We start from the raw sequence: 21,683 nt of genomic DNA, 5'->3' as shown, positions 1-21,683 counted from the left end.
TGTCAATCTTTCCTCTCTCAGATCTCCTAGTTGAAGCCCTTGCACTTCTGTCTTGTAATTGATCTTAAGACTGCTATGTAGTACATTGATAACTTAATGATGATGTTGCATTGTGAACCTGACGTATCCTACCCTCCCCTTACATTCCCCCCCCCCCAATCTTTCCTTTTTTTTCTGTACCCCCCCCCCCAGTCCCCCCTTTTAGCTTCTTTAAAATGTTGATATCTATCATATGCTGTTGTTTATGCAACTAAAATAAGAAAATTTATTTTCAATAAAAATCTAATGATAAAAAAAAAATAGGATATCTTCGATATACCGGAAGTAATGTAAAATCCTCCCGGTTATTGACTGATCACTAAAAGTCATTTTCAAACTGGAACATGAAAATGTTCACACAAGAGGGGACGACCACCTCCCACATTGCGCATTCCTGAAATTTGCATATAGAATGCATTATCATAAAATAAAAAGTTTTTTGTGAGAATTAGATACACCAAACCTACAAGAAATTCAGTGTTAGGACCATCATATTCAACTTGTTCTTGCAGAAATCTCCTTAATGCCGACAACCTCCACTCATGCGGGATTGCCATATAAAGACTGCATACATCAATAATAAACATATGGACATCATCATCTAACAACGGAACCAGTGCCAATTTTTGTAATAGAGATGCAGTGTCCAGCAGATAACGGCTTTGACTCCGAATAAATGGCAGCAGAATGCTGTCAAGATACACAGATGACGGTTGTATCAACGACCCCCTGGCAGCAATAATGGGCCTGCCAGGAGGGTCAGCCATCGATTTGTGTATCATAGGGATACAATAAAAAATTGGCACTAATGGAAATCCAGGAACTAATGCTGATTGTAGTTCTACTGAGATAATGTTCTCATTAACTGCATGTTGTAAAACAGTGACCAATTCTTTTTTAACCAGATTCGTCTGGCAGCAAGTGAAACTACATCTCTTTCTCTCTCTCACACATTAGCTACCGTACTAGCTTTCAAAGCACTGGCTTTGAGCGGGCTTAATAGTATATATATATATATATATATATATATATATATATATATATATATATAACAATACAATATCACCAGGTACTTGCGCTAGATATGAGGTGGTCGCTATTAACACTAGATCCCCTACTAGAGGGATCCACACAATCCAATACACAACCCAATAGTGTTATTAAGCGCCCATATACAATTTTATCAATACAATTTGTAATATCTTTCCACTCAATGTAGAATTAACATCCACCAGGACTTCATTCAAATAAAAAACATTTATTAAAAATATATAAAAGGTAATACACTTGGAAGACTTTTCTCGGAATAGCGATCAAACAAAGAACCCGACGCGTTTCGTCCCTTTATGGGACTTCATCAGGGGTTAGACATAAATCTACAAGAGTAGAACATAATTGTAAGTATAATGGGAAAGACATTGATAACTTATACATATCTTTATGTAGCTTAACATAAAAAAATATATATATATATTTGAGACAGAGATGGCGAACAGAATGGATACAGAACAGATAAACGGGAGACAAAATGATTGAGAGTCTGTCATATTTGACTAAAATGAGTCGAATCATCAGCAATGTAAATTTAGCAAAAAAATCTAGCTAAAAAAATATAGTTGATTAATCCGGAATGGAATTTATAAAGATACCTATAGGCGTATAACAATATATATAATGGCATACCTTTTCAGCAATAAGAGATGTTTTTTAATTGGTACGGAATTTTGGAAGATTTATTCACGCTGAATCTTCTAAAGGTAAATTACTACTGTAACTAAAAGGTTTTAATTATTATTCTTCGTGTATATTTATATGAAAATTTCATTTTTAATTATTTAATGAATAAATATACCTGTAGTACTTGTCCCTTATTTAGAAGATGATTTTTTAGACTTATATGATCCGTCTTTATTCAGATCATGTGGCTGGACCTACAAAACATATATGTGTAACTGGTCTGCTCCTTGTGGATGATCATTCACGATCATCCCAAGGAGTGTACCATATTAGATACATACCGTATATGTGCAACCAATGTGTTTAATGGATTTTAATAAGGGAGTGACCCTCCAAATAGATGGATCTTATTGGTCTGGATCAGGGTGGCCAATTCCGGCAAAATCGCCAACCTGACCAACCTATAGGAGGATATATATATTTAATAAACTGTTAATAAATTAATTAATTGATTTAAATTATAACATGATTAGTACATACCTCCAACAAAGGACTACTTTTTATATTTTAGAGTTTGAGCCAATGCTGCAAGTAGGTATCAAGGTTTTAATTCCCACACCTAAAAGTGGATATCAACATTAATAATCTGTTTAATATCCATTAATGGATAGAACACTTGTAGTACTTTCAAAACGTTCTAATAGGTACATACCTCAAAATTAATGGTGCAGACACCTTCTAATTAAAATGGAGGTGGATTAGAAAGTCCCCTAACAGAATGAAAAATATTTATAATATAAGATTAGCGAAATGGGGTTTCAATTAATAGCTATCACTTGCCCTTTGGTTCTTGGAGAGCACACATGCACAGGCGATACTTAGGTAAGAGGAAAGGAAATTGTGGATGTTTTCATTAATTGAAACCCCATTTCGCTAATCTTATATTATAAATATTTTTCATTCTGTTAGGGGACTTTTTAATCCACCTCCATTTTAATTAGAAGGTGTCTGCACCATTGATTTTGAGGTATGTACCTATTAGAACGTTTTGAAAGTACTACAAGTGTTCTATCCACTAATGGATATTAAACAGATTATTAATGTTGATATCCACTTTTAGGTGTGGGAATTAAAACCTTGATACCTACTTGCAGCATTGGCTCAAACTCTAAAATATAAAAAGTAGTCCTTTGTTGGAGGTATGTACTAATCATGTTATAATTTAAATCAATTAATTAATTTATTAACAGTTTATTAAATATATATATCCTCCTATAGGTTGGTCAGGTTGACGATTTTGCCGGAATTGGCCACCCTGATCCAGACCAATAAGATCCATCTATTTGGAGGGTCACTCCCTTATTAAAATCCATTAAACATATTGGTTGCACATATACGGTATGTATCTAATATGGTACACTCCTTGGGATGATCGTGAATGATCATCCACAAGGAGCAGACCAGTTACACATATATGTTTTGTAGGTCCAGCCACATGATATGAATAAAGACGGATCATATAAGTCTAAAAAATCATCTTCTAAATAAGGGACAAGTACTACAGGTATATTTATTCATTAAATAATTAAAAATGAAATTTTCATATAAATATACACGAAGAATAATAATTAAAACCTTTTAGTTACAGTAGTAATTTACCTTTAGAAGATTCAGCGTGAATAAATCTTCCAAAATTCCGTACCAATTAAAAAACATCTCTTATTGCTGAAAAGGTATGCCATTATATATATTGTTATACGCCTATAGGTATCTTTATAAATTCCATTCCGGATTAATCAACTATATTTTTTTAGCTAGATTTTTTTGCTAAATTTACATTGCTGATGAATCGACTCATTTTAGTCAAATATGACAGACTCTCAATCATTTTGTCTCCCGTTTATCTGTTCTGTATCCATTCTGTTCGCCATCTCTGTCTCAAATATATATATATATTTTTTTATGTTAAGCTACATAAAGATATGTATAAGTTATCAATGTCTTTCCCATTATACTTACAATTATGTTCTACTCCTGTAGATTTATGTCTAACCCCTGATGAAGTCCCATTAAGGGACGAAACGCGTCGGGTTCTTTGTTTGATCGCTATTCCGAGAAAAGTCTTCCAAGTGTATTACCTTTTATATATTTTTAATAAATGTTTTTTATTTCAATGAAGTCCTGGTGGATGTTAATTCTACAGTGAGTGGAAAGATATTACAAATTGTATTGATAAAATTGTATATGGGCGCTTAATAACACTATTGGGTTGTGTATATATATATATATATATATATATATATATATATATACACACACACACACACACCTTTCATATACCTCCCAACAGTTCTGATATTTGCAGGTCAGTTAGGTTTTTTTGGGATTGTCCAACCCATGGGCATCAGTGTTCCATGCTGGGGGGGGCACAGTTCAGAGGCCCCTTCTCCTCCCTATATGTTGTGTGAATGTGCACAGCATCTATTCAAGAAAGACAGGGGCTGGGGCATGGCAAGCAGCTCACAGACGATATGTTAAAAACGCCACTCATGGCCCAAGATAGCATCAATCTTGGCAAAGCCACACCCCTTTTCAGATGCCCACACAGGGATCACGAGTCACGCAACCTATATACATATATATATATATATATATATATATATATATACTGTATATCTGGGGTGGGGAATCTCAGGTCCAGGGGCCGTATGCGGCCCCCATAGCTGTTCTGAGTGGCCCGTTCACCCGCCCGGTGGCTTGCCAGGAGTCAATAACAAGGGAATTCTCACAAGAGATTGGTAGTTCTTGTGAGATTCCTCTTAATCAACAGCAGCTGCCAGAGCGTGGGACGGCTGCAGCAGGACAATTTGTAAGAGAAATTTTTACATATGGCCCCCGAAGGATTTTTTACCCATACAAATGGCCCTTGGCACAAAAAAGGTTCACCACCCCTGCTGTATATATATATATATATATATATATATATATATATATATATATATATATATACATATATACAGTATACAACCTATTTGTGTAAATGTATAAAGATACTGAACACATATATATATATACTAGGTGATTCATCGCGCCCTACGGGCGCTCTTCACACCGTCGTAAGGGGCTGCGCCCCCTTAATTTGTGAACATTTGCATATGAGAAAGATGGTTAGAATTGTATGAAAGATGCCTGTATTGCAACTTGAGTTATAGGTGAAATGTGTTAAATAGAGAGCATATGATGTGGAAGGGGGTGTGTATTGTTTTGTTTAATTAAAAAGCGGTTACAGAGTAAGATGTACATTGATAGTGTGGATGGTACAGTGACATTTGTGGGTGTGGGGGGGGGCTTTGTGTGCGTGTTGTTTAGGTGTGTGTGTGCAATAGTATAGTAGGGTGTTTCTGAGTCCACGGCTCCCCACTGGCGGAGGTCACGACACAGGAAAACAGGAGGCTGGGTAGTGATAGGGGTGTGTGGGCATAAGGGGGACTAAAGAGGAGGGTGGGAGATACTGTGCAGCTTCTGCCAGTGGGTGAGGGTCCAGCGTGGCAGTACAGGAGTACAGGATGGTGGCCCTTAGTCAGTGTCTCCTCCTGCCGTGGGTGGATGCCGTGAATTGCGGGGGGGGGGGGGTCGCGGGGGGGTGTGGGTACCGCGAATTGTGGGAGGGGGGGCGTGGGGGGTTGCAGTGAATAGCGGGAGGGTGGGTCGCGGGGGGTTGCCGCAATGACAGGAGGGGGGGTCAGGGGTGGGGAATCGCGGTAGGGGGTCGTGGGGGGCACCGTGAACAGCGGGAGGGGTGGCCCGGGGGGTTGGCGCGAATCGTGGGAGGGGGGGTCGCGGGGTGCCGCAATCGCAGGAGGGGGGGTGTCACGGGGTGGGGCCGCGAATCGCGGGAGTCACCGGGGGTGCCGCGAATTGCGGGGGGTGTGCTGCAAATCGCGGGAGGGGGGTCGCGGGTGGTGCCGCGAATCGCCACAAGAAAAAAATCAACACAGAAAGTTCAACACATGTAAATGTTGACATAAGTGTGGCACTTCATTGGTGTCCATGTCGACACATGAGAATGAATATGAAAACATAAAAAAAAGAAAAATAAATCTTCAAAAACTCATGTCAACCTTTTTCATTGTCGACCATAGCCGTGCCAGTGTTTTGCATGTGCCATTTAATCCTGGGGTTGCCGTGAATCGCGCGCAGGGGTGGGGGGGGGGAGGAGGTGAGGGGTGTACGCGAATCACGGGAGGAGGGGTCGTGGGTGCCACGAATTGTGGGAGGGTGGGCACGGGGGGTTGCAGTAAATCGGGGGAGGGTGGGTAACGGGGGCGGGGGGTTGCCGCAATGACAGGAGGGGGGGTCAGGGGTGGGGAATCGTGAACCGTGGGAGGGGGGGCCCGGGGGGTTGGCGCGAATCGTGGGAGGGGGGGTCTCGGGGTGCCGCGAATCGCAGGAGGGGGAGGGGTGTCACGGGGTGGGGCCGCGAATCGCGGGAGTCACCGGGGGTGCCGCGAATTGCGGGAGGTGTAATGCAAATCGCGGGAGGGGGGTCCCGGGGGGTGCCGCGAATTGCCACAAGAAAAAATCAACACAGAAAGGTCAACACATGTAAATGTTGACATAAGTGTGGCACTTCATTGGTGTCCATGTCGACACATGAGAATGAATATGAAAACATTGAAAAAGTGAAAAATAAATCTTGTCAACCTTTTTCATTGTCGACCATAACCATGTCAGTGTTTTGCATGTGCCATTTAATCGTGGGGATGCCGTGAATTGGGGGGGGGGGGAGGGAGGGAGGTGCATACCTCCCAACATGACCCTCTCTGTTTCTGGACTTTCTTCTTAATTTATGGATTACCATCACCTGTGCTTAAACACCTTTCTTATCAATTACCCTGTTTAAAACCATGTTATCAATTACCCTGTTAAAACAGGTGATGGCAATCATAAATTAAGATGGAAGTCCACAACCCAGCGTTACAGCTCCAGACACACTTTGAGTGACAGATGTAGCCAAATATATAAGAGATAGCATTTCCCATATCATGACCATAAATCAATTATTTTTCCTAAGTACAGTCTTACTTTGACAACATCTCCCTGCCGTGAATGATTCCTAATGCTCTCTAGAACCCAGAGATATGTCAATGCCATTTCATTCCACCAATCTCACTTCCCAGCCTCCAAATGTAGCACTTTGAGAACACAGTTTAGTCATATCCTAAAAAAAAGGATCTCTACCATCCCTGCACTTCTCTGCTCTAGTCTCCACATCACTGCTTCCCTGAGCATAGTGAATGTATACAGTCTGTCTTCACAGATCTTGTTCACCTTTAATTTTATTCAGCAAGGTGGTAGTCCAGGGAGAATACAAAGACTCCCCCTGCCTCCTAAGAGTACCCAAAGTAAAAACCGGCATCTGATGGACTGAGTAAAACATGACAGCACAGCTGGGTTTTGATATGAAACCACTCAGTAAGGTCTACAATGTTGTATGCTTGTTAGAAACTAGGTAAAGGTCAGCTAGAACAGTTCTAAGGACAGTCGTTATCTAGTGGATGAACACAAGCTGAAAATGTATTTAAATGTGAATGCCGATGTACTACATTTTATATTCAGAATCATTTGCTTTAAATGATGAATATCAAAATAAAAACAAAACATATGTAATATTAATGATAGTGCTATCCTGTTTTACAGACTTAAGTTACATAGTTACATAGTTACATACTGTAGTTACATAGTAGTTAAGGTTGAATAAAGACATGCGTCCATCTAATTCAACCTACGTTTTTATAATAGCTTATCCGTTGCTTTATAGTATGTTCTGATATTTTAAGACAGATTAGGTTTCTTATTTGTACCCATGGATGTTATTAACAAGTAAGTGTTTGTCCAACCTTATTTTGAATGTATTTATTGTGTCTGCCGACACCACCTCTCCAGGAAGAGAGTTCCAGAGTTTGACTGCTCTGACCGTAAAGAATTTTTTTCTACTAGCTGAACAAAATCTTTTTTCTTCTAATCTAAACTTGTGCCCTCTCGTCCTAGATTCCTGTCTAGCAGAAAAAAGGGTGTTTGACAGTTCCTTATATTGGCCCCGGATATATTTGTACATATCCCCCTTAAACGTCTCTTCTCTAATGTAAATAGTCCCAAATTGTTTAATATCTCTTCGTAGCTTAAATTCTCCATTCCCCTAATAAGCTCTGTTGCTCTTCTTTGGATTTTTTCTAATTCTATGATGTCCTTTTTAAAGTGTGGGGCCCAGAATTGTACTCCGTATTCGAGGTGAGGTCTCACCGGTGCTTTATACAGAGGCATAACTTTTGAGTCCCTGGTTTCCATGCCCCTTTTAATGCATGCTAAGATTTTGTTGGCCTTTTTTGCTGCTACATTACATTGGGCACTAAACCCCAGTTTGCTGTCTATTTGGACTCCTAGGTCTTTTTCAAATAATGAATTACCCAATTCCTCTCCGCTAAGGTTATAACTAGCACACTGGTTGTGTCTCCCTAGGTAATGCAAGAGTTGGGGTTTCAGACACATACAGGTGGGCCGAGGCATGGCTGTGGCAGGTTCACCGCACCCCACTACCCAAGCACAGCGGCACAATTGGTCATGATGTGAAGGAGGGAGCAGTCACAATGTTTTGCGTCCAAGATCCACCTCTTGCTGTGTATTGCACTTTCCCCCCGTCCAGCAACCAGTGCTGTTTTCAAAATTTTTACATTTTTATAGAGGGTGTGTCAATGCCTCCCTTTTTGGGATGGCATTTAAAGAGGTGTACAACAAAGAAACTTTTTGGGTATTCCTAAAAGCGCTCAAACTATGACCAGTATTCAATGCTGCTGATCGCGAACCTGTTTTTGGTTGGTTTACTTTTTAGGGGAGTATTCAATGTTTTTATTCTCCATGTGCAGCAAATCCTGTTTAGGATTTGCTGCACATTCGCAGGGTTCCAGAGGGCTGGAGCATTCGCTGCCAGCCCTCCCTCTCACCCTATTCAATGCCGCAGGGGCTCGCTGCACCTGACGGCTATTTTTAAGGGACAGGCAGGGAGATGGAAGCCTCCCTGTCTGCGCCAGAATGTGAAGGGGGGGAGAAGGTCTCCCAGGGAAAGAGGCAGCAGAAGCTGCCCCCTGGAAGAACTGTCAGGGGACGCGGGTAGGGAGCTGCTGCACTGGTCCCGCTTGTGCATATGTAATGAGTGGGACCAGTGTGCAGTGAATATTTAATAAGCAGCTCCCCGCCCCTGATGGCAAATGTGTAAAGTTAAATTTTAAATTAAATATATATATTCATGTGCTGCAAGCACAGAATAAAATTACTGATTTTTTTACACCAAAAAAACCCCCCCTTTATTTTAAAAGATCACATTCCAATTTACCTTAAAAAGATGTCGAATGCAAAACGGTGAATCATGGCGAAAGTCATGCTGAAAGCAGTTATCCATCCTAGCATTGGATATACTCTCGGTGAATCCCAGTGAAAACACCATTGAAATACACCAGCAACTTACAGCAAGCATGAAACGGAGAACTGGCCGGCATTCACTGTTTGCTTTCAGCGAACAGTGAAGACTGAATAGGGTGAATCAGATTTTTTGTGAAAAAGATTCACCGCAAGGAGTGAAAACAGCCGATTTGCCCCCCCAAAAAGGTAAATCAGGAGCATTGAATACTGCCCTATGAATGAAGTATAATATTTACATATCCTGTGATCGTAGCATAAATAGAAGTGTATATTCACATTCGCAACAGGCTCATTTGAAACAGCTCATACATGAAAATTAAACAGAAAACACATTCATAGTGTAGTATTTCAAATATGCAAAAGTCCATATACAGTAGATGTGTTTCCGGATTCGGTATGAAATCCCGACGGTCAAAATCCCGACAGGGTCATAATACCGACTAGGACAAAATCCGGACAAGGTCAAAATCCCAACATTTAAAATCCCGACAAGGGCAATATCCCAACACTTGAAATCCCGACAAGGTCAAAATACTGACATATAGAATGTACAGGTAAAACAGTCAACATAACTTTGTGTCGACAGGTCGTGAGGTCGACATGGGTTTTTTCAGTTTTTATACCCGAATGTCGACATGGACACAGTTGGAAGTGAACCGCAGCCCCTCACATCGCTCGCTTCGCTGGCAATGCTTCGGGCACGGTGCCTTGCTGTGCTCGGCACACTATTTTATTCTCCCACCATGCCCTAGTGGATGGTAGGGCATGAAATACCGCCTGTCGGCACATGTCGGGTCAAAAAACAGTGAAAAAAACCATATTGACCTTGTGACCTGTCGACCCAAAGTCATGTTGACTTTTTACCTGTACATTCTATATGTCGGTATTTTGACCTTGTCGGGATTTCAAATGTCGGGATTTTGTCCATGTCGGGATTTTAAATGTCGGGATTTTGACCTTCTCGGGATTTTGTCCTTTTCGGTATTATGACCCATTCGTGATTTAGACCCTGTTGGGATTTTGACCATCGGGATTTTGACTGCATCCCGTGTTTCCAAAGGAGTGTTAAATATTCTTATATGGGGTTGTGAGATTAATTCTTGTAGGATCACCCTTGGAGTGACAGTAAATGTGGATGCTTACAGCAAGCTTACATTCACAATAAAAATGTTAAACATATCGAGGTATCTTTTTTGTGCTCACTTAAATGCGTACTTCAGTCTCGTAGTGTATCCTCCTATAGCGGTTTCTTTAAGTAAAACAGGTCCAATCAAAGTACCAGGTAGATGGTTAAAAAATTAGTATTTATTGAAAAATATAAAAGAAGGGGCATATACAATAAATAACGTATGGTCAATATGACAGGTGAAAGAATTGCGCGCCCAATTTCAACTCATCAGTATCAGTCTTTGTCAAGGTGTAACAGGCATCTTAGTATAAGTTTATGCTAATTTGTAAAGCATATCTTGTGTATTTTTCAACCAAGAATACAGCTTGTGCAAATACAGTATGCCATGATGATAATTAGGGGGAAATTTAATAGGATGAGAGATTCAGAATGTGAGCGATTTGGTAAGAAATCTCCAGGTTTTTTAAAGCGGCAATCATTTACACCAAAACCAGTTTGATTTTGCAGTGTAAATGATTGCCGCTTTAAAACAACTGGAGATTCTTACCAGAGCTCTCACTTCCTGAATCTCTCATCCTATTAAATTTCTCCCCAAGTGTCTTACAAAAATAGAGGAAATATATACATTTAGGACCTTTTTCTGGTTGACTCGCAAGGCTGCGAATTTTGCCCAGACGCTGAGCCCACCCCTCCCCCACTTGCACGCCACTATACAGCTATAGAGCTGCAAATGGATGATTTCCATAATCATCCATTGGCAGCCTTGGGTGCAGGGGAGAAATCAATCAATGGCCGGCGACCAACAAATGATTTCTCCTGCGCTAGCAGATCTGAGACACCTCTGTGGTGTCTCAAATCTCTGAGCGCCCTGTGCGGGAAGCTTGCAGGCAGCTGACATTTGCTGAACTCAGCTCCCCGCATCCGTGTCACCGGGCTATTACCATAGGAACGCCCAGTGTTTTTATGGGAATGGGGATGTTTCCACGGGCTGTGCCCCCCGCCACCGCCCAATGTCCCCCGCCCGCAATGCAAGGTGCAAGCGGGATGGCAAACATGCAGTTCACCATGCTTGATCATACCAAGTATCTGCACATGCGCATAACTGCACGTGCGCATATGCTAAAAATCAGTCGCGTGAAAGATCAATTAAATCAGAATAACCCCCACAGTGCCATGCGCTCAATAGGGTTTATTTAATAAGATGGGAGTTTTTTGTAGATGGGATGTTGCAATGGGCAACCAATCAGAATCTACTTCTTTATTTAGCAGCTTCTAGAAGATAATATAATCTAATTGGTTGCCCAAAGCAACATCCCATCTTCAACAGAACTCCCATATTAGTAAATAATCCCAAATTACACCAATGTGTGCTCATCTATACTTCAGCCCCCGGTCTACTGGACTATTTCTGGCAACACTGGGCTCATAAGTACAGCTATCATTATCTAAGAGCTAAATGAAAGTAATGCATTCTTTCAAAGCCAAAAATGCTTCCACCTGATAATACCATTATTTGTAGAAAAACAACTCACAAAAAACTGTTGCCATCGAAGCAACACATGGAGAATTAAGAAATACGTGATTAGACTGTCTAATGGCATTCAGAGTCTACCCAAAAGAGGTTCACTTCATCCTTCTATAAGACATTAAGATCTGGCTTTCTTCATTTCTCCTTGTGGATAGATGTGAGCCGTGCGGATAAATGTGAATAAAAAAACAAAAACATTTATTTGTAAGTCTGCAATAATACTGTTATGCTGTGTACACACGGGTACAATCAGCATGAGATTTTGACTATATAGTCAAAATCGCATCGGGGTCGCATGCAGATCGTATGCAGATCACACAGGTTTTTCCGATCCTGATGCGCGCTCCCGTGACAGCACAAATCGAATCCCATATAGACAGGGCTGCAATGACTATATAGTGCAAATCTAATGTAGATTGTGTGAATTGTATGTAAATAGTACAGAGGTAGCAAAAGATTGTGTAGCACTCAAATCTTAAGTCAAATAGCAAGGGGATCTCACCGTGTGTACACACCATTACTAGTGAAAAAAAGCATAATGTTGGAAATTCTTTTATTTTATGATATTTTCATTAATGATGCATAAAGAATGCACTAATCCATGTCTTTATAGAATATATTCTAATTATATCATTTATTACTCAATAATGATGTAATAATACATAGTAACGTTAATTGGTTAGATTGTAGCTATTGAAGGACCAAACATGTGTTACAGAGTTTGATTTCCTGCCCTTGAACAAGTTATTTTGTGTACATCTGTATACTGTATTGCTGTTTTGTTACCAATACAATACGTATGCCCTTTTAAATGGTGTACAGGCCATGAACAATATAAAAGTTTGTAGTGGCTTCAACAATTTTGGGGGGAAAACAGAAATGATCAAATATTGACTAGGAATTTTAACATATTCATTCTGATTACATATTTATCTTTGTTAATAATGGTGAAATGCGTGACTGACAAGGCAAGTAAAGACTTGGTATCATATGCTAATTATTTGAGTTATCCAGGGCTGACACTCTTCCTACTGAATGCACAACACTAGTATTAGCCAGCAAAGGCAGTTATAACTTTTTTAGATTATTGGATCTGTATTGCACTTGCTATAGGGTATATTGTTATATCATCTCTAGACCTCCATGCTCCAAGTGGAACTCTCAATGGTATTCCAAACCTCCTATCGCTGCACTGGGATTTCAGGAGTAAAGTATTGGGTAATCCCAATAGCAGATTTCATATTTCTTTTTCTCTTCCTTCAGTCTAGGCTGAACTCTCACTAATGGTGTTCATTGCATTGAGTATACACAGTAGCCGTAGAAGCAGAACAGTGTCTCATTTAGGGCGGGATGCATTAATATACATCACCGCCCGGCCACAGCGATGCTAGCACATAAGTATTAACATATGTGGCTAGCATTGCAGTGTGTTGACGGAGGCCCCCCACGATACCTGTGATGTGTAGTGTGTGGGGTTCTCTGTCACCTCTTTGGGCGCCTCCTCCTCCTCTCCTCATGCCAGAACAGCTAAGCAGGCGGTCACCGGCGCATCCTGCTCCTCCCTGCAGCCAGAAGGCTGTCTGGCTGCGTTGCAAGGGGGAGGAGGGATTTACCTTCCGGGTCCAGGAGGACATGTAGGAAGGTAAGCCAGGGGAAGGGGGGGTTGGCGGAGGTAGTGGAGGTGGCAGGCTGCGATAGAAGCAATACCCTGCCCTGTGATGACGCGGTGACCGGGTATTCGTACATTACAAAATGTGGTAAAACCACAAAAAACTGGGGTTTTACCGCATTTTTAGCTTAGAACATCCCGCCCATAGTTTTGGCATATTTAACCTTTTGAGTGCCAGCATTTGTGTGAGAAATATTGAAATTATTGGCTAAAAATGCCTGACATTTGATATAGTTACATAGTAGGTGAGGCTGAATAAAGACTTGCGTCCATCTAGTTCAACCTATGTTTATAGTAGCTTATCCCTTGTTGTATAGTATGTTCTGATATTTTAAAGACAGATTATGTTACTTATTTGTACCCATGGATGTTTTTAACCAATAAGTGTTTATCCAACCTTATTTTAAATGTATTTATAGTGTCTGCCGACACCACTTCTCCAGGAAGAGAGTTCCAAAGTTTGAATGCTCTGACTGTAAAGGAATTTTTTCTTCTAGATGAACAAAATCTTTTTTCTTCTAATCTAAACTCGTGCCCTCGTGTCCTAGATTCCTTTCTAGTAGAAAAAAGGGTGTTTGACAGTTCCTTATATTGGCCCCTAATATATCTATACATGTTGAGCCTATCCCCCCTTAAACGTCTTTTCTCTAGTGTAAATAGTCCCAAATTGTTTAATCTTTCCTCATAGCTTAAATTCTCCATTCCCCTAATAAGCTTTGTTGCTCTTCTTTGGATTTTTTTCTAATTCTATGATGTCCTTTTTATAGTGCGGGGCCTAGAACTGCAATGCGTATTCGAGGTGCGGTCTAACCAATGCTTTGTACAGAGGCATAATTACTTTTGAGTCCCTAGTTTCCATGCCCCTTTTAATACATGCTAGAATTTTGTTGGCCTTTTTTATTGCTATATTACATTGAGCACTACACCCCAGTTTGTTGTCTATTTGGACTCCTATATTCTTTTTGAGTACTGAATTGCCCAATTCATCCCCGCTTAGGTTATAACTAGCACACTGGTTATGTCTCCCAAGATGCATGACTTTGCATTTGTTCACATTGAACCTCATCTTTCACTTTTTTGCCCACTCATCTAGATTGTCAAGATCCTTTTGAAGCGTGGTGACATCTTCTGATGATTTTATAACTCTGCTCAGTTTTGTATCGTCCGCAAAGATGGATACATTGCTGAGTAAACCCATCCCAATATCGTTAATAAAACCGTTAAACAAAATGGGCCCAAGAACCAAACCCTGTGGCACTCCACTTAGTACAAGTATCATATTTGATATGGCACTGTTCACGATAACTCTTTGTTCTCTATTACACAGCCAGTTCCCTACCCATCTACAGATATTTGCCCCTAATCCCATGTCCTCCATTTTATTTATCAACCTCTTGTGTGGTACTGTGTCGAAGGCTTTAGCAAAATCTAGGAAAATCACATCTACAACGTTTTTGCTAACCTCTTCATTGAAACTAAGTAGGTTCGTTTGGCATGCACGATTTTTCACGAACCCATGCTGTTTATTTTTGAGTAAACTATGAAGGTCTAAATATTTCTGGATACCATCTCTTAAAAATCCTTCAAATAGTTTACCCACTATTGATGTTAAACTAACAGGTCTGTCATTAGTGGGATCCTCCTTTTTTTCCTTTTTTGAATAATGGCACTACCTCTGCTATTCTCCAGTCTTTTGGTACCTTTCCTGATGATAGTGAATTATCAAAGTTATAATGTAGAGGGGAATCTAATTCCTACCTTAATTCCATTAGTACCCTAGGATGAATCCCATCAGGCCCAGGTGATTTATTTGTTTTGATTTTTCTGAGCCTCAATATTATTTCCTTGGTAGAGAATTCAATATTGAAGCCTGGTTTGTTCATCCCATTTGTGGAATGTGTGCGTTCCACAGTCTGCTCTCCCTTAGTAAACACTGATGAGAAGAACTCATTTAACAGTTCTGCTTTTCCCTTGTCCTCCGTAAAACTTTTTCCATTGATATCGGTTAGTGGGCCTATGTTGTCCTTATTTATACGTTTACTATTTATGTATTTGAAAAACTTTCAGTGGCTGTGCGCTCTTCATAATCCCTTTTAGCTACTTTGATTGCCCCATTGCAAAGTTTGTTTGATTCTTTGTATTTGGTAAATGCCTCCTCATTTATGTTATTTTTATAGAATTTAAATGCTCTTGTTTTATTGTTGATTGCTGACCTAACTTTTTATCCAACCATGGTGGCTTTTTTTTATTGAATTTACCCTTAGTTACTTTAGGAATGTATTTAATAGTTAATGATTCGAGTACATTTTTTAGAGTATCCCACATTTCCTCAGCATTTATTCCCTCAAAAACAGTTTCCCACATAATTTTTTTTAGGGCTTCTCTGAATAATTCGAAGTTAACTTTTCTGAAGTTTAGTATTTTTGTCGATCCTTTATGATGTAATTTACTGAAGTTGATTTCCAGTTAAACCAAATTGTGGTCACTGTTCCCTAGGTGTTCAATTACTTTTGTGTTTGAAACTAAATCTATGTTATTTGTTAAAACCAAATCCAATAATGCCTTATTACGAGTTGGAGCTTCTACCGTTTGTGTGATAAACTGGTCTTTAAGTAAGCTTAGGAACCCACTGCTTCTTGCTGTTTTACATGTTTTGTTTTTCCAATCAATATCAGGTAAATTTAAATCACCATAATTAATACCTGACCCTGATCTGATGATTGTTTGATTTGGTTTAAAAGAAGAGACTCGTCCCCTTTGTTTATGTTCGGTGGTCTTTAGCATACCCCTATTAAAATTCTGTTATTAGGTTTTTTGTTATTGTCGGTTATCTCTGCCCAAACGGCCTCCATGTGACCTTCACTATGTAGGAAGAACAACAAGAGCCCTTAAAACGAGGATGTCAGAACACGTGAGGAACATCAAGAAGGGGGTAGAAATTCATTCATTATCCGATCACTTCAAAGAGAAACACAACTGCAACCCTAACCAAATCAAAACATTCCTTGGAATCTAATCCATCAAAGCATCCTGGAGACATCGAGATGTTGAACAAAGACTAGACAAAAAAGAAATGAATTGGATCTTCCAGTTAAAAACACTAGCACCCACAGGACTCAATAAAGACTTTGAACTTAAATGGTTCATGTGATCCAACATGTTCCATTCAGTTTCATAAACATCTCACCACCCCATTGATTTTCACCTCCACCGTTTATTTTCCTTTCCAATACGCATCTCCATTTTACTCTATTTTATTTTATTTTATTTTACGTATAATTTATTTTATCTATATTTTTATTTTTATTTTTATTTTTATTTGTTTTAATTTTTATTCTTATTTTATTTTCATTTTTATCTATTTATTATTATTGTTAGTTTCCACTTATATATTTTCATTTTTTATTTGCAGTTTCATTTTATTTTCATTCTTTCATCTTTTATTTATTATTATTATTTTTATTTATCATTTATTATTCATTCATTTATTTTCATTCATTTGTTACTGTCCTTTTTTGTCATTTTCATTTCATTTATTTTCTTTTCATTTATTCATTCATTATTACCTCCACCTTCACCCCGCCATACTTTCAAGGCACCTTCATTGATTATTCATTTATGTTTATTTTTATTTGCATCCCTAACATTGTGTTGAATTTCTCCTCTGGACTTATTTGTATTCCTTACTATCTTCCTCGTACCCACCTCCCCCTTAGTAGACTCTCTACAGGCCTCCCCACCATTCCCACTGCCCGACTTATTTACAGTTTTGAAACTTCTACCTATGTCGTTAACTCCTTCCCATACCCTAAGGTCATCTGTACCTAAGAGCTGTAATGAGGTAAGATTACTGTTATTACATAATATTCCTGGAGCACCCCATGAATTACCCACAATGTTACCCTTATTAGTACCCCGGACATTGCCTGTAACTATGTCCTCCCCCACCTCCTCCTCCCCCAAATTTATTCTTGACCCCAATCCTACTATTCTCACTATGGGTCCCATAGTATCTAGCTATCCTCACCCCCCATTGCCTAGTTTAAAATATCCTCCAACCCTCTAACCATCCTTCCCCCCAGCACCACAGCCCCCTCCTCGTTCAGGTGCAATCCATCACGGCAAAAAAGATGGCGCCTGACGGGAATTCCGCCCAATGTGTTCCATGAACACAAATCCCTCCTTCCTACACCAGTTCTTTAGCCACACGTTTACCTCCCTGATCTCCCTCTGCCTCCCTGGGCTAGCGCGTGGCACTGGTAATAATTCTGAGAATATTACCCTAGATGTCCTCGCCTTTAATTTCATACCCAATTCCCTATACTCTTTCTTGAGGACGTCCCACCTACCATTAACTTTGTCGTTGGTACCAGTGTGTACCAAGACCGCCGGGTTGCTCCCAGCCCCTCCCAACAATCGGTCTACTCAGTCCACGATGTGCCGTACCCGAGCACCTGGGAGACAACAGACTGTACCGCGATCATGGTCCCGATAGCAGATTGCCCTGTCTGTTCTCCTGATGATAGAATCCCCTACCACCACTATCTGACTTTGCACCTCCCTGTCTGTCATCATGTTAGAGCTAGAGGGACCGCTCCTCTGGTTGCTAGAGGGAACAGTCTCATCCAGTTCCGTCATTTCGTCGCTATCCTCCACCGAAACTTCGTCCAACCGGGAGAATTTATTCGGGTGTGATAGATCCGAGATGTCGTGCCAGTCCCTCCTGGCCCTCTTTTTCCTCTTTCTGACCGTGACCCAACTGGCTGCCTGATCATCCTCATCTACCGGTGGCCCCATCTGCAACTCCTCCACCGTTCTATCTAAGCTTTGCTCGAGATTGGAAATATCACTCAGTCACTGAACGGTCCACTCTAGATCAGTGACCTGGGCTTCCAGGGTGGACGTTCGCTCACACCTCCTGCAGATATATTCGCACTGGGACTTTTGCTCTAGGTGCGTATACATTTTGCACGACATGCACTGAGTGAGATATAGATTCAAATAAAAAATGTTGTGTAAAACAGATTATATTTCTTATATAAGGTAGACATCACAGGTCATTAGGATGCATAAAAATGTTTGCTTGGCAATTTCCACACCTATTTTGACAAATTCACTTGACACTCAAATGATTCATCTCTATACCATTAGAGGTAGTTATAGATCAAACTAATACCGCTTTATCAATGCAAAAATGCAGGGTCACACCGGGACTTTGAAATAGCTCAGTCCCAGTGTGACCCAGCATTTTGCTCTGTTCAGACCCCTTCAGCGAATCAGAAATATGTCATGTGAGGGCGGGGTGGATCGTTAGAGCATCATCGGGGGCTGGGGAGGAGGCAACGTTTGGAACTGATGCTGCTCCAAGCACTTCTTCCTCCATTAGTGTGAATGAGAACCGGCCGCTCGACCGAGGTAAACCGTTCAAACTGCACAGCAACCCAGCAACGATCCAGTAAGAACCCTGTTTTTTTACCGGTTTGATATGCCGGGTTACTGGACCCGTTAAGCCCTTTCAGATTGCACCTAAAACTGGTTCGAACCGGCAACAAACCAGCATGAACCTTGAAATTAGGTGCGATCTGAAAGGGGTATACGTTTATTTAAACACACTCTACACATGTTACATCTCCCCAACCTGCAGTGCACATGGTTTTGACCATTTTGAGAACAAATTTGTACTACAATCAAATCTGAATAAGGGCCTATATGCAGTAACTAATGACTAGACTAGCAATGTGGGTATCAGAAGTTAAATAATAGTTGTAAATTACATCAGCACTTGACCCTCTGATTCACACATATCAGCCACGTTATAATGGGCATCATCTGATACTGACAAATAACAGAGGGTGACAGCACTAGTAGAAATATATCCTTACCCAAGCTCCATTTGTCTTGCTCAGGCATACTAAACCGAACGCTCTGGTGTGCCATGCGTTGAATGAGTGCGGCTCTATCCGTAATAAGATTATTGCGGATCCACCCTCTTTCTCCCTAGAAACGTCTGATTAAATGTATTCATTTTAGACAATCTTGACATCAGTGTTACACAATTGGAAAGAAATCCCTTAATTTGTTGGATATATTATCACTTTCTCTATATGCAGAGGTATTTTGGTTGCCAATAGCAACTGGCAGCAGTCTGCCTCTACCAAAAGTGTGCTGTTCTCCAGAAATGAATCTCTTCAGTTCAGACTTTAATACATACTGTACAGTATAATGCACTCAAGCTGCAATTTTTGGCATAGTTTGGGATTGGCTGATATACTAACCACCACTCATTCTTCAAAACACTCTAACATTATTATTATTATTATTATTATTATTATTATTATTATTATTATTATTATTGTTGTGATACTGCAATTGAGAAAATATGTCTGTTTTGCAAACATACTTACTGTACCTGGATTTATCAAGGGTAATCAGCAATAAAATGTACAATAATTTGAACTTGATAATGATAGGTGATATAACTGGCAAATGGGCTGCATTTATGAATAATGAATGTGCAGTAGTCCTTGGCAACCAGCAATAAAACATAATACAAAATATAATATATGTGTTTTCTTCTTAGATGTCCCAATATTTGAGTATAAGAAAAATCTTGAGTGTTTTCCAGCGCACTGTCAGGGCCAGATGCACTTAGGAAATTCTGATTTGGATGCTTTCCTGCGTGTTCGCACAAGGGAGTGATGGTGAGCAAGTAAACATCCATTCGCAAGTGTGCAGGGAAATCGGCATGCGTGGGGGGCTGCCGTTCATGCGGGCAGCACATATATGACACCCCCTAAGCTTCAAAAGTGATAAAATGAAGAATGATAAACAACCAACCAATCAGCTTCTGCATGACATTTTTCAAACACAGTATGTGACATGGAAGTTAGGAGCTGATTGGCACACAGTGGTGTGCTGCTGGCAGTGAGGCAGTAATGTGCTGCTGACAGTAAGTCAGGGATGTGTTGCTGTCAGTGAGGCCGCAATGTGCTGCTGTCAGTGAGGCAGGGATGTGCTGCTGTCATTGAGACAGTGATGTGCTGCTGTTAATGATGCAGTGAAGTGCTGCTGTTAGTGAGTCAGTGATGTGATGCTGTTAATAATGCAGCTATGTACTGTGTTTAGTAGGGAAGTGACGGGCTGATGTCAGCAAGGCTGCAATGTGCTGCTGTATGTGAGGTTGCAATTTGTTGCTGTCAGTGAGGCAGGGATTTGCTGCTATAAGTGAGGCAGATATGGACTGCTGTCAGTAACGCTGTGATGTGCTTCTGTCAGTGAGGCAGTCATGTGCTGCTGTCATAGAGGCAGATATGGGCTGCTTTCAATAAGGTTGTGATGTGCTGTGTTTAGTAGGGCAGTGATGGGCTGCTGTCAGCAAGGCTGCAATGTGCTTTTGTCAACAAGGCTCTAATGTGCTGCTGTCAGTGAGGCAGGGATATGCTGCTGTCAGTAATGTTCTAAAATCAGTGTGGAAGGCCATCAGTGAGGCAGGGATATGCTGCTGTCAGTGAGGCAGGTATGTGCTGTTGTCAGTAGAGCGATTATGTGCTGCTGCCAGTGAGACTGCAGTGTGCTCCTGTCGGTGAGGCTGCAATGTACTGCTGTCAGTGAGGCTGCAATGTGCTGCTGTCAGTGAGGCTGCCATGTGCTGCTGTCAGTGAGCCTGCAATGTGCTGCTGTCAGTGAGGCTGCAATGTGCTGCTGTCAGTGAGGCTGCCATGTGCTGCTGTCAGTGAGGCTGCCATGTGCTGCTGTCAGTGAGGCTGCAATGTGCTGCTGTCAGTGAGGCTGCAATGTACTGCTGTCAGTGAGGTGGGGATGTTCTGCCATCAACGAGAATGTGATTTGCTTCTGTCCAGTAGCACAGAGAGGGTACTCTTTACCAAGGCCAGACCAGTCAGGACTGTATGTCGCTGGTGCTGCATATATCGGACCCAGCGGCTGCTGGCTAGAGAAGATGGCCTCTGTTGGCCTCATCATAAAGGCATGTTCAGCATTGGGAAGTGACTTCACTGACTGTGGTGTGGGGGTGACTGCAGCAGTTTGCCAGGAGGAGCGCGCTGGGAGAGGAGTGGATGCACCGAGAGGTGGGGATACAGTTGAGGAGTTTGTAAGGTGTAGCACACCAGTGGGAGTATGGCAGGCTGGGATAGTTGCTACCAGGG

The sequence above is a fragment of the Crinia signifera genome, chromosome 8 (assembly GCF_055691185.1).
Source record: "Crinia signifera chromosome 8, ASM5569118v1, whole genome shotgun sequence".
Lineage (NCBI taxonomy): Eukaryota > Metazoa > Chordata > Amphibia > Anura > Myobatrachidae > Crinia > Crinia signifera.
This window is presented reverse-complemented; position numbering follows the sequence as displayed.